Raw genomic sequence first — 14,811 nt, 5'->3', positions numbered from 1 at the left:
TAGCTCTTCTTTGTTGAAGCCATGTGTTGTTCTGCGTCTAATGTAGACTGCAATCCCTGTGTGTTTTTAGTTTTGTAAAGCATCATGCACAGTTGTGATGTCATACCTAATTAATAAGAAGATAAAATGAGAATAAATTCTCAGGGTTTGAGACTTATCAGGAATGAAGCTGCATCTGTTTTCTTAACAGGGCTTTATTGAAACAATATTTCCTCAAGGTCTGGTACTCTCTGTTGTGTCTCTTAGTACCCAATCAGCATATTATGCCCTTTAGTTTAACTGCACTGACTTAACTCGATCACAGTAATTTTTTTTTCAAAGAATCAAGTTAGCACAGTGACTGCATACTTTACTAACACACTACATCCATCACTAATCCAGTCCATGTTCACTCTCTAGCTACAACTACTGTACTTCCAAAGCCTTTTTTGCACTAGGGGTTCTGGGCATTAAGCTTCCCACTACTGATAAGACCAGTACAGCTGGTGTCGGCAGCAAGGGTGGGAGTGCTGGCATTTTAACCATTGCATTGTTTATTTGCCTGAGCAGGGTTAGGAGGTGACAAATATGCGGTGGCTGTGGCTGCCTCATCTGCAGTTGTGCTCTCACCATTGCTGCCAACAACAGAGCTGCACCAATGGGCAAGATTTATCAATAAATCCTAATATAGATACTTGCTGAAGACACCAGCATTTTTTGAACTCTGCATCCAGATTGCTCCAGACTATTGGGAGACAGCAATGTCAACTGCCACAGCCTCTACGGCCACACTCTCCTTTCTGATAATTTTTCTTTAAAAGATTTTAGTAAAAAATGGGGATTTATTTCTACCAGAGATATATTTTTCATGAAAATAAATGGATAGACTGGTTGGCGGCTTTGACTAGGAGCTCAGGGGAAACCAAGACTGAGTATAATCTTAGCGCACTCACATCTTGAGGCAGTGGATGCTGAGACAGTGATGCTCTTTGTCTTTAGGAGGAGTGGATGCAGACCATAGGCTAGATTCTGCTTTGTTACACTGGTGTATACCTGGAGCAGCTCCAATGTAGTTAGTTACACTGGTATAGCGGTTAGAAAGTGCAAAAGGGTTAAATGGGTTCTGCAGTTGGAGGCAGGTGGCTCTTTTGGATATAAGAGTAGGAGTAGGTCTCTGAAGAGACATCGAGGGTGTACGCTGAGCAGACCTGAAAAGCAGCTAAGCCTGGGGAGAAGGTTTGAGCTGATCTTTGTTCTTCTATTTCTTTGTTAATGAAGCCAAAATCCAGGAAGGAGGAAATTGGATTTTACATGTTATGTGGACTGTTTGTAGGACAGGTTGGGAAATGCACCTGCTCACACAGAGATAATAATCTGGCCCAAAATAGTTGTACACCCTGTAGACACATTGCTATGTAATAGCATCTGTTCACCCTCGGAACACATGCAGGTGCTGGAAAGAGGGGCTGGTGAGGATTTGTCCTTGCATTATGTGTAAAATCACAGTCCTGAACAGGATGAGGAAAATCACCAGCATCTAGTCTTGGACTGGATTGGTCAGATGACTGATGTGGGAGAGGTGCAAATTCTTTTGGATTCACCTATAGGCAGGATGTTTGAGTAAGAGCATATATACACACACACACTTAGAATGTCTGGAACGCCTCACCACAAAAATGGTACATAATAAAATGCATAAATAGCTCCAATAAAGTAGCTTTTACATAAATTAACCCATAACACTCTATTGCTTTTGACTACAAATCTTAACAAAAATCAGGTTTCCTGGAGGTATTACCAATGAGCAGACTCTGCGACTTCAGAGAGATATTTAAACTCAAACATATCGCAATCCACATCAAAGGTACTGAAAATGTCCAAGAGATTTTTTAAGCAATGGTTGTTAGACCTTTTGGGGGAGAAGCTGGTATCTGGCAGAGTGCTCATGACTATAATACAATATAGATTTTTAAAAAACCTTTAATGTTACACAAGTGGCACGGAGTGCTAATCAAAACATGGAGTATTATGTTCACTTAAATGGGGTTTCTCAGCAATGTCTCAGAAATGCTACTAAATGGAATCAATTGTACTAAACCAGACAAAGATAAATAACGAACAATACACTAAAACTGAAGATTCTTTTAGTCTGCTATAAACTGAATTACTATCCACGGTATCCCTAGTTATACTGCATTTCTGTTATCCATTTGTAGAACATTAGCATTAAAACAGAAATGTTGCTCCTGTTTACAAACACAGATTAAGTAGAGCCCCAATTTACTTCCACAACTACTGGCATCCATGCTCAGCTGGGATAATGGCAGGGAATAGAAAGCCACTCTTACAAGGATCACACCAGTGCTGATGGGAACACAACTTTCCAAGCTGCAATCAGATAGAAGGTTTTTTTCCTTCCATCTGAAAATTTGTATAGGATTTAATAAAGGACTATGCCTTTCCCTTAGAATTTGTAAGCAACCTACAGAATTCTACAGCAGGAATTGCATTATTTTAGAGTAGATTAATTTGTTTCTGTTAAATTCAACAAGCCTTTTCCATAAGGGAAATGGAAAGAGCTGGTCCTCTCCTCAACATGGAGCCTTGTATTTGAATTAGGCCTTTTGTACATTAGAAAGGTTCAGATTTAACTATACCAGTAAGCCCTCCTAGTGTAGCTGCTTATACCTGTAAAAGAGTGCTTTTGCACCTCTTGCTTAACCCAGTTCCACCCCCACCCCCTCCAAATAAATAAATAAATAAACTAGAGGATTCTTTTGCTAGTAGAACTGTCTCTACTTTAGGGGGTTGCCATTACTATACTAATAAAGATTTCTAGTGTAGACCTGCTGTTAAGGGTTGTAGCAACTGAAAAAGGCTGTGTAACCCTATCCACTCTACTTGTTGAAGGGCCAGACCCAGCATAGCAATCTAGAGGTGAGGAACTCATACAAATGAGCTGTTTCCCCACAGAACTCGAACACTCGACTCAGCTTTACTGTCACAGAGAGAGACACTACAGAGAGCTGAGGGCCTCACACAAAGGTCACTGAAGCCAGTGGAAAGACTCCAGCTGACATCACTAGGCTTTAGATCAAGCCCTCACTATTTATGGTGTACACATTTTAGTGCTTCATGCTGAGAAGCTCAATTCCCCACCACCACTCCCATATCTTTGGCCTAGTTAACCTTTCCTCTGAGTTTATCAGCCCATTGGATAGTAGGGTGACCACCTTTTCAAAAGGCAAAACCAGGACACATGCAGGAGTCCCGCCCCCTCTATGGCTCCACCCCTGGCCCTCCTGTTCGCTTGAGGCCCCACCCCTGGTCAGGCCAGAAGCCAGAGCCAGGCCATGGTAAGAACCGCCCAGGGAGCCTGGGCTGCTGTGGGGAGCCCTAGACCTTCCACTTACCCTGGATGGGGAGGTGAGTCAGGGTGCCTGAAAGCAGCCCGAGGCCTGTGTCCCCACCCCCCAGGGAAGCTGGAGGGTCTGGGGTTCCCTGGGTGGTTCTTACCAGGGCCTGGCTACAGATTCTAGCATGGCCAGGGGTCAGGGCCTCAGGGGAAGAGGAGGAGCAGGGGCATTACGGTGAGTGGGAGCTAAGGCCCACCTCAGCCTGTACCCCCAGTGGGAAGAGGCTGGCACCACCCCTGACTCTTGGGCAGGTGCGAAGCGGCACCATAGGGAATCTCGGACAGCATTTGTCCCGGAGTCATTCAGCCCGGGACCATGACTTGAATTCTGCATTTCAGGATGGGTGGTCACCCTATTGGTAGCCCAGCATAAACTGCCTTCTTGAGCTTGGACTACTTAGAAGACCACTTACACTTCGATCTGGACAGAGGCTACTGAAATAGGTTTTTGTTATATTTGCTTTGCTATGTACAGCATCTGCAATAGGTCAGAAGTTCATCTCAATTGAGGTTCAACTAAAAATTGATCTTGAAATGTTTTTTATGCATTAGTCAGCATCTTTATAGTGAATTTCTTCTCTTCTTATCCTTTGGTTCCTTGATTAATTTTGTTCTCAAAATCTTGATTTGGGGAAGATATGAGTACTCAGCACAAAACTGAGATGTTTCCTTAACATGAGAACTAAATTAATCAAGGAATCAAGGGACATGAAGAGAAGATATTCTTTAATTGCCTATACACCACTGCTAAGAGTCTGGGTAACAAACATGAGGAATTGGAATTGCTCATTTATGAGCATGAATTTGATCTAGTTGGTACTGCTGAAACATGGTGGGATGATTCCCATAACTGGAATGTTAAAGTCACTGGTTATAATCTATTTAGGAAGGACTGAGCGGGCAAAAGAGCAGGGGCAGTGGCAGTCTGTCAAAAATGGCTTTACCTGTTTCCAAGTCACTGGTAACTCAGAAGAAAATAACCAATTTATTTGAGCATAAGCTTTCATGAGCTACAGCTCACTTCATCAGATGCATACTGTGGAAACTGCAGAAGACATTATATACACAGAGACCATGAAACAATACCTCCTCCCACCCCACTCTCTTGCTGGTAATAGCTTATCTAAAGTGATCATTCTCCTTACAATGTGTATGATAATCAAGTTGGGCCATTTCCAGCACAAATCCAGGTTTTCTCACCCTCCGCCCCCCCCCACACAAACTCACTCTCTTGCTGGTAATAGCCCATCCAAAGTGACCACTCTCTTTACAATGTGTATGATAATCAAGACTAACACGGCTGTTACTCTGAAACCTGTCAGAAGAAAATGATCTCAAGTGCTTATGGATCAATGTCCAAACAAACAGAACACAAGCTGCAAACTGAGCTTAACACACTAGATAGGTAGGATACAAATTAGCAAATTCTCACCCTGAGTGATACACAGGTTGGCAGATTCTTAAGGCACAAGTTGCCTTGGCTTTCCCAGTTTTCTTACACAGCCTAAAAATCTTTCCAGCCTGGGACCACAGTTCCGTTGTTGTTCCTCAGGTGTGTTGTTGTAGGGAGAGTGAGGACCCCTCATGTTGTCTTTGTCCTTCTTTTATATCTTTCCCCCACTCCCTGGAGCTTTTTGGCTGTGACCTGGGTCAAAAAGTTACAATTGTATAGAGCTATCTGACCTGAGTCAAACAGTTCCCATTATGTAGAGCTATCTCTGAGAGGTTTCTATTGCACACAGTTCCTGGGGTAATCCTTATGCCTGTGTGCATTTCTTCAATAAGCCACTCACATTGTTTGGCCTCATCCAATGTAGCACATTTGAAACACAGAGACATGGTCAATATTGATACAAAAATTATACAAAATTGAACGAAAATGATACATTCATACAAATTGGATAAACACAATCAGTAAATCATAACCTTTCCAATGATACCTTACATGAGTCATGATGCATGAAGTACATCTCAGTTATGTTATATCCATATCATAAGCATATTTCCATAAAGAATATGGAGTGTAATGTCACAATGAGGAACAAAAAGAATCCTTATCATTATTAGATGGAAATGGTTGAATTATCAATATTAATGCAAAAAAGGCACAAATGTTCAATAAATATTTGCATTCTGTACTTCAGAAAAAAAAAGATGATGTAGTGCTATCAAATGATCTCTCTCTCTACTCCACTAGTATCTCAGGAGGATGTTAAACAGCAGCTTCTAAAGTTAGACATTTTTAAATCGGTAGGTTTGGATAAACTACATCCAAGAGTTTTAAAATAGTTCACTGAAGAACTTGCTGGACGGTTAATGTTGATTTTCAATAAGTCTTCATGCACTGGGGAAGTGCCAAAAGACTAGAAGAAAACTAATGTGACAATATTTAAAAATGGTAAACAGATGACCTGGGTAATTACAGTCTGATGTCAATCCCGGGCAAGATAATGAAGCATCTGATATGGGACTCGATTAATAATGAATTAAAGGAGGGTAATGTAATTAATGCCAATCAACATGGGCATATATGGAAAATAGATCCTGTCAAACTAAATTGATTTTTTTTTCAATGAAATTAAAGGTTTGGTTAATAGATGCAATAGTGCTGGCATAATATACTTTGACTTCTGTAAGGCACTTGATTTGGTACTGCATGGCATTTTGATTAAAAATTCTAAAACAATATAACATTAACATGGCATACATTAGATGGATTAAAAACTGGTTTCAGAATGAAACTGTAAATGCAGAATCACCGTCTAGTGGGTGTATTTTCTATTGGGGTCCTGCAAGGATTGGTTCTTGGCCCTATACTAATTAACATTTTTATCAATAACCTGGAAGAAAACACAAAATCCTCACTGATATAGTTAGCAGTTGACACAAAAACTGGGGAAGTGGTAAATAATGAAGAGGACAGGTCATTGATTCAGAGTGATCTGGATAGGTTGGTAAACTGGACGCAAGCAAATAAGGTGTGTTTTACTACAGCTAAATGTAAATGTATACATCTGGGAACAATGAATGGAGACCATACTTACATGATTGAGGACTCCCTGCTGGGAAGCAGTGGCTCTGAAAAAGATCTAGGGGTTGCGGTAGATAACCAGCTGAACATGAGCTCCTAGTGTGACGCAGTGGTCGAAAGTGCTAATGTGATCCTGTGATGTGTAAACAGTAGACAGCAGATGATTTGGCATTGGTGTGACTGCTGGAATGCTGTGTCCCGTTCTGGTGCTCATAATTCAAGAAGGATGTTGAAGAGCCACGAGGATGATGAAAGGATCAGAAAACATGGTTTATAATGATAAACTCCAGGAGCTAAATCTATTTAGCTTAACAAAGAGAAGGTTAAGGGATGACTTGATTACAGCCTGTAAGTACCTACAAGGAGAACAAATGTTTAATAATGGGCTCTTCAATCCAGCAGAGCAGAGACAGGTATAACATGATCCAATGGCTGGAAGTTGAAGCTAGATAAATTCAGATGGATATAAAATATAAATTTTTAACGTGAGAGTAATTAACCATACATATCCCACCATGCTAATCAGAGTTGTATTAAATCTACATTATTAAAGTAAATTATAATTATTTAGAATGAACATGCAATGGGAGTTGATTTTGATGGATGTTGAGCATCCAGATTTTTCAAGATATTTAGGCATTGCTGCCCTCAGTGTTGCAACACCTAACCGATTTGTAGTCATTGGGTTTTAGGCTCCTAAATATCTAAATTCCTTTTGAAAATGAGGCAGACTCTAAATTAGTTAGATTTTGCACTGCTGAGGGCAGCCATGCCTCAATATCTCTAAAAAATGTGGGCCTAGCCTCTTTCACATCAACTGAAGTATTTGAGGTACTGCACAGTGAGTTGTGGTCAACAAATACAAAGTCCTTGCTCCCCAGCAGGTGTCAGGAAGGCAGGATGGTCTTGTGGGAGTCAGGACATTTGGATGTGTTCTTGCCTTGCAATGAAATTACTGGGTGACCTAAGTAATATCTCTGTGCCTTGATTTACCCATCTGTAAAATGGGGACAATACTTACCTATCTCAGAGGAGAAATTAAATTAACCTCCGCACAGTGCTTTGAAAAAGTGAAGCATGATTATTGTTAATGAAGCCCAGCTACTTGGTGGAACAAACAGCACTTCAAAGGGGGAGAATAACCCCGGCTCTGCTGGCTTCCACAGAATCCAGAGTGTGGTGGGAGGCTCTCCAGGACATGTGAGAAGGAGTGGGCAAAATGGATGTTTGGAAGAAGCATTTCTCCAGCAACAAAAGCAGAGTTACAAATAAAACAAGAGTAAAGGTACACAGAGATCAATGGAGCTTTTATACTTAGATGGAAAGGATGGCTCGGTGGCGGAAACATCAGATTTTAAATACTCTACAGGTGCCAATCTAGGTAAATTGGATTAGCCCTTCATCCTTAAGGTAAATGGAGGGAGCTTCATGCACTTTATGGTGGTAAAACTTTCACCCAAGACCATAAAAATTGAAGCTCTGTCTGCATGTTCAAGAGCCTATTGGTTTATTTTGTAATAGATGGGGTTTCCCCATGTTTCATTGTACAAAGGTTCCTACCATTGAGCAGTGTTTTGCACAAGAAGGCTCTTTCTCTGCATTCCAGAGGCTGCTATAGTTCAATGGTTATATACAGTATATATTATTTATAAAGTGCTTTGGGATGAGATGTGCTAGATAAATGTCAAATATTATTACAGTATACTGTACTTAATTGGGAACACTGAAATGGAATTGGCTTCTTTATAGGAACTCTTTCTAGGAAAATAATTTAATCTAGTGATAGTAAATGTCCATGATCACTTATTGATTAAGACAGTATTAGTATAAATCCTGCTCAGTAAGGATGCATTTATCTAGCATCAAGTAGTTAAGTGTTTACTCATGAGTTATATAAGTTTGAGATGCTAAAACTGCATCTTATAATATATGAATTGCCAAATAAAGAGTAACGGGTATATCTTACTGAAAACTCAGGAAGTCTTAGGGCTATGTTGATGGGAGAGAGCTCTCCTGTCAACATAATTACTCCACATCTAAGTCATTGTAACTTACGTTGCTCAGAGGGGTGGTTTTTTCACACACCTGAACAACGTAAGTTTCATCAACTTAAGTGGTAATGTAGACAAGCCCTTAGACCAGGACAGCTGGAAGCATATGGTATAAAGCCATATGGTTTCAGATTGTGGAATTTAGAAGCTCCATTGGCAATTTTAGTCTTAAAATATACACCAGGACTGCTCACCCAAAAAGAAAATTTCATGCAAAACAAACAGTGTCTACACAATATTAAGGTTGGGAAATCAGGTACTCCCAATCTAGGATAAGTTTCGAGCATTGTTCCTTTGCACTTATTACTTAAAATATAGTATACCATAATTTATGTCAATTAGTACAATATATAATACAAACTCATTTCTAATATATGTTACATGCAGTTTTCAGATTTGGCTTGATTTTTGTGTTTAAATTATAGCTATAAAACATGTCAAGTTTGAAATAAATCAGTCTCCTGGCATTTTAAACTACTCTGTAGGCTTGAATTGATCTAAGAAGAAAAAGTTTCAACTTGCTGAATCTAAACATTCATAACTTTAAAGCTTCTGAGCCACTTTTCTTCACAGCTGGCTTGTTTTGCAGGTACCATTGATATATATTAAACTCGAGCCTGGAGATGATGAGTCTTGTATATAAGATCATATGAGAAATTCCCATTTATAATACACTCATATTGTATTAACTAATTTATTATAGTAAAATAAATACATTTTAAAAGCATAAGACCAAAGAGGCAGAGTTAGGATGAACTTGATTTCTCTTTGCATTAAACTAGATTTCCTTTAATTTTATAGGGCCAAAACATGAGGTACTTACTCAGGCAAAACTCAATGGAAGTTTTGCCTGTGTAAGGACTTCAAGAAGTGACCCTTCAATTGTATTCTAAAAGGCTCTCCAAAACAAACAACGAAAGGGTTACCTTAGCTGGCTAAAAGAAAAGGAGTACTTGTGGCACCTTACTCTGAAACTTAGCTGGCTAGCAGTTTCTCTCCCTCATACTCCCCCCGCCCCCGCATGATCAGAAGGGGAAGTACTATGTACGTTTTTTTTTAACCTAGGTTTATGGGGCAGATGCCAACTTCCCCTTTCTCCTAACTGTAATGCGCTGTACTGTACCACTCTCGTAAATGAGAATTTTGAAACTGATCTTAAAAATATTTTAACAGCTGGGGCAATGGCATTATTCCTCTACTTTACCTTAAACAGAAAAGCCTCTTTTCTCCCACCCAAACTGTTAACATCCCTAGATTTACAGACCCCATTCTAAAGTAATATTTAAAATAAAGACCAAGACAAGACGCGCTCACCAGCACAATCTGTTCCCCTCAAGAGTACTACTTCCTCTCTCACTAAAATCCTTTTATCTAATGCCCCATCTCCATGAAGTTTATATTGTCGTTTCAGAGACTTTAAATTACTGGAGAAGCATTTGCTTGTATCTTTCTCCTTTCCCCACCTTCTGAAATTATTCTCCAAATTGTCCTGTTTTCTTTTATAAGAGCAATGTTATTCACCCCGTCGCACAAACTTATCTGATGCCGCCTCACACCCCCTCGCTTTTTGTGTGCTAGAAATAGTTCTTTACACTCGAGTACATTAACGGAAGTGACTGAACAGCCACCCACTACAAGGGGGAAAATAAATATTTTTTCTCTTTAAACTAATCCACACCCTCCCATAACAGTTTATGGGTCAAGCCTGGAGGTATACAGGGTTTGGATTATCTATTTTTTCAGAGACCAGTTAGAAGAAGATAATGAATTAAACTGTTGATTCATTAGCACTCACTCTCTCAGGGATACCAACAGTCTAGGTCTTCATGATCTTCAAACAATTCTCATCTATGAAAAAACTCTTTATTTTTCCTGTTTAGAAAATCCATTTTATGCTATCTTTCTCCTGACTACTTAAAGTATTTGGTTCTCTCTGTTTTCCATAGATGGGTCTTATTTTCCCTGTTAAGAGCCTTTTTAAGCCGCTACTGCCATGTTTCAGTAGAAATAGCAGATGATGACACTCTTAAGCTGTCTCACGATTAATCAGTGCTCTAATTGAAAGCATTTATCAAGGGAAACAGCCCTTCCCTTTTGTCATGCCCTCCTGTTTTCGTATTTTCTTCCTGAATAAGAAGGATGACAAAAATCAATATTTGTTTTAACCAAGGGATCCATGTTTTCAGCTCTGAGGCTGATATATAAAATCTAAATTTCCAGCAGTTAGAACAAAGGAATGGAGAAGGTAAGGCAAGTGCCAACATATGTTCTCCCATTTTTAGTAACAAAAGCAAAATTTTTAAAATTTCCTTAGTTATTCTAATAGAGAAAGCTTACTTGGTCAGAAATTTATACAGTTGCATGCCTAAAGAAATAGAATCATAGAATCATAGAATATCAGGGTTGGAAGGGACCCCTGAAGGTCATCTAGTCCAACCCCCTGCTCAAAGCAGGACCAATTCCCAGTTAAATCATCCCAGCCAGGGCTTTGTCAAGCCTGACCTTAAAAACCTCTAAGGAAGGAGATTCTACCACCTCCCTAGGTAACGCATTCCAGTGTTTCACCACCCTCTTAGTGAAAAAGTTTTTCCTAATATCCAATCTAAACCTCCCCCACTGCAACTTGAAATAAGATCTCTCTAATTAATTTCTCATGAACCATAAGGTCTAGTCAAATCCTCTGTCACTTTTTCCTATTCTGGTATTAAAACTCTGTTAGCAAGAAGATACAGAGTCACTGATGTAATCTCCAGCCACTGATGTAATGTCTTTCTACTTAAGGAATCTGAAGAATGGATATACACTCGGCTTAGGATTTCCACTTCTTGGCATTTATTGTACGATAAAACCAAGAAGCATTTTTTAGATTATGTATACAGTGCCATATCATTGTATTTTCAGGATCTTTTGCAGCACTGACAAATATGCTGCATCTCTATTCCCCACAGGACATCAATCCCATGCCACTCTGCACTATGAAGATAAAAAAGGTACAGGATGGTTCTTGATGCATCGTGTCCTCAGCCTCCACACAATTGTAAACAACAACTATCATTTCTCAAATGGCTGCTTCGTTCTTTCTTTTCTAGAGTTCTTTGCTCTGCGTTTCACCATTATTCAGACGTGTTTCTTTGTGACTCCATGTAGGTGCGCTGCGGTTGGGGGTACATGTGTCAGGCCATTCTGGGCAGAGTGAGGGAACAGCCACGCTATGCAGCATTCTCCTGCAACAATTCTGGGTATTTCCCACTAGAAATCTATGAAGGAAACAACATGCTACATGCAGCATTAATTCCCTGTGCTGTTTTCATATTCCCCTGCTCCTTGGGAACTTCTAAATGACCTGTACTGGCAAGATGAAGGGAAGTGTGAAGAGGCAGGGTCTCAGCACAGATGCTCAAAGCCTGCTGGGATGAAATTGAGTTTCCCCACTGAACCTTATGCTTTACATAGTTGCAAGGCCATGTCCCCTACCTTCCATACATCCTCAAAGCCCTTCATCCTCAGAGGAGAATGCAGCAGTGTCTCCTAGCGCTGGTGATATGCATTATGCTAGAGAACTTGTTAGCTCACACATTTTGACTAACAGGGCATTAAACATGACTTTGCACCTCGTGCACACAAGATACCTCTAAAGTTAACTATCACCAGCTAACATGCCTCTGACCATGACAGTCCTTGACCACGCTAAAGGCAAAACTATGTTTACATTGTGTTAATTGTATTGTGTTCATTAACACATTGCCGTGATGAATTTTCTCAGTGTACACAGGGCCTCTGAGTCCTGTTTCCTTTCCAGCTGGCTTTATAACAAAGGCAGACTGGAACCCAGCACTTGTGTGTGTAAAGCAGTGTTGTCCAATCCATCTACTCAGCATGCACTTGTCCCCTGAGACTGCAACATGGCAGCGGAGGGGTAAAGAGAGGAAAGGTGTCTGCTGCTGAACAAGGCAAAGTTTCCCATAATTCTATTCCGTGGCAGCAGTAGAGTGAGTTGAGCTCCCTGTCATTGTGAGGGAGGCCCGAAGGACAAAAGAAGGGGAAAGATGGCCTTGCAGAGAGATTCACTGCTACTCTGAAGACTAGGAGAAGGAGGAAGAGAACAAAGCTCTGAGAAGTGGGGAAAGAAGAGATGGAGAAGAAGTGAGCACAGAGCTAGGAAAAAAAGAACTTGCATGATGCGGGAAACTGAGGAAGAGCGAGGTGGGAGGAGGAAGAGTGGTGGGTCTCCTGGGGAATCAGAAAGCAAACCCTGGCTCTCATTTTTTTTACCCCATTCTTTAATGAGGAATACAGTACAGTATCTCATTGATCTGCTGTATAAAAGGTGCAAGGAACATACGACATGCCTCTCCCCCATGAGTACCATCCCAGAGAGTTTAAAGCCAGCAGGAAAAATTATGCATGCAAATTTAATACTGTAATCTACAACACTATTTAAAAATGTTGTTACCCCACATATAATGCAATTAAATTTTCATCACATTTGTCAGCATAGGATGATAAAATGACAGTATATGTAATTCTTACTTGAAAAACACTAGTTGCCATTTGAAATAACTTCATATAGAAATTCAGTAAGTGTAAAATTAAAAAAAAATAGAACAAACTAACAAATCAAAACAAACAAACAAAACAAATTTTACTTTCAGTGGGTGTCTCCTACCTGGCAGCAGTGTCCTCCCAAGTCGTCATGCAGGTCCTCCCAACAGGAAAACAGAGCTTGAGTGCTAAAATATGAAGTAGTAGTTAAGAAACTATTGTAAGCACTGCCTGTAAGTTATCAACACAGATACATCTTTTTGCTTATAAATACCAGCACAGTATAGAAAATATAACTGTGGAAGCCAAGTGCATTCCACTCAAGCTGATTCTGCCTGTTTTGTCTAATACACTCCAGAGAAAATAGTTACTATACACTGTACACTAAAAATCTGGAATTCAGCAAACGAACTTTAAGAGTTTTATGTGGATAGGGCATTTTGGTGTACATATGCCTCTCCCAGCATCTTTTATTAACTGAGTGAATAACAGCTATATAATTGTTTGGCAAATTAAGCAACATCCTTATTAAGAGATGAAACTCCAGTACAAAAAGTGATGTGAAAGGTGGGCCTTAAACCAACCAAAGCCAGGTAATTCATAGGTTCAGAATAAGAGTGCCTTATTTTTATGTATTTTTTGTTGTTGTAGTTTTTACCTTCCTAAGGGTTAAACTGAAATAGGGAATTCTTATTCCAAAATAAGAGTGTCCTCACATAGACTTGCACGGAAATAACTAAAGGCAGGACTCAAAACCAATCTAGTTCGTTCAGTGCCTCTTGTGTGTAGACAAGCTCTAACTCTGAATTTCCTGCTTTTTGGTTCAAACGCCTAATGTTAGTCTAGAAAACACACACACACACAAAATAAATCCTGCTTCCAATGAAGTCAATGGCAAGTGAGCCCCATCATTTGTTATCTAACAAGAAATTCCAGATTTATGTATATTTTTATTGATCTGAAATATCTTCCTAAGTCAGAGTAGGTGCTTTTTGGAATTTGTCTCCTTAATCAAAAGACCAAAGATTTTCTCCTGCCTGTTGAAATTCTACAGATGGTATAGTTCAAACACGGATATTATTCTACAAATGACTTGATATGGAGTCTAGCTTAGTCCTTCCTCAGCCATAGGCTAATGCAGAGGGAAAGTATGACCATTCCTTCCTCCTCTGGGATGATGCGTGAGCCCTCCTCCTTCCCAGGAATGCACAAAGGGAGCAGTTCCTGCACTCCCCAGAACTCAGGGGCTGCAATACTGACAAACCCTTAATGAACTGCTTATTTGATAAAAGGACCCATTCAGGAAAAAAAAAAAAAAGACTTCTTGCTTCCAAATGTTTCTTTATCAGGCACGTGTGTGGGGTTATTATTATTTCTTTGATATTAAATCCTCCATAGTGTGAGGGCTACAATAATTTTTAAAATCCAGCTGTTGGAACTGACAACTAAATATAGTTAGCAAAGTGCATGTGTGTCTGTGTGCACCTTGAGCTGTTCCTCAACTCCTTTTGCTAGATCAGCTCTTGTGAGTTAGTAGAGGATTGAAATTAACAAGATTAAACCTGATGGGCTAAATACACTAGTGGGATGTGTAGGTGTAACTCTATTGCCACCATCAGCAGAAGTGAATTTTACCACCCTATGATTCTGAGAACGTTTAATGGACTATCAAATGTTTAGGACTTAGAACAGAGTATCTGTCCTCAGCACTCTGCACTGGCTGGGACGAATACATTCTTTCTGAGGATCTAACCATTCCCCATCCTCCTGCTCTAAATCCCATTTCCATTCCT

General features: G+C 39.9%; 1 protein-coding gene across 7 annotated transcripts in view; it reads right to left on the bottom strand.

Moving 5' to 3' along the window:
* PAG1 (phosphoprotein membrane anchor with glycosphingolipid microdomains 1) overlaps positions 1-14,811 on the bottom strand; it is a 188,340-nt gene that overhangs the window by 74,334 nt on the left and 99,195 nt on the right. For 4 of the 7 annotated variants that reach the window (XR_007355367.2, XM_075125090.1, XM_048841039.2 and 1 more), the window contains one exon: positions 13,143-13,206. The gene's annotated coding sequence lies outside the window, so the exon portion shown is untranslated. Of the gene's footprint in view, positions 1-4,826; positions 5,040-6,438; positions 9,107-13,142; positions 13,207-14,811 lie in introns of those variants that run through there. The other 3 variants (XM_075125091.1, XM_048841040.2, XM_048841042.2) reach the window with 2 other exon arrangements.

Source organism: Caretta caretta, chromosome 2, assembly GCF_965140235.1.
Source record: "Caretta caretta isolate rCarCar2 chromosome 2, rCarCar1.hap1, whole genome shotgun sequence".
Lineage (NCBI taxonomy): Eukaryota > Metazoa > Chordata > Testudines > Cheloniidae > Caretta > Caretta caretta.
Note: the sequence above shows the minus strand (reverse complement) of the source record. Positions and strands in the feature narration are given on the sequence as shown.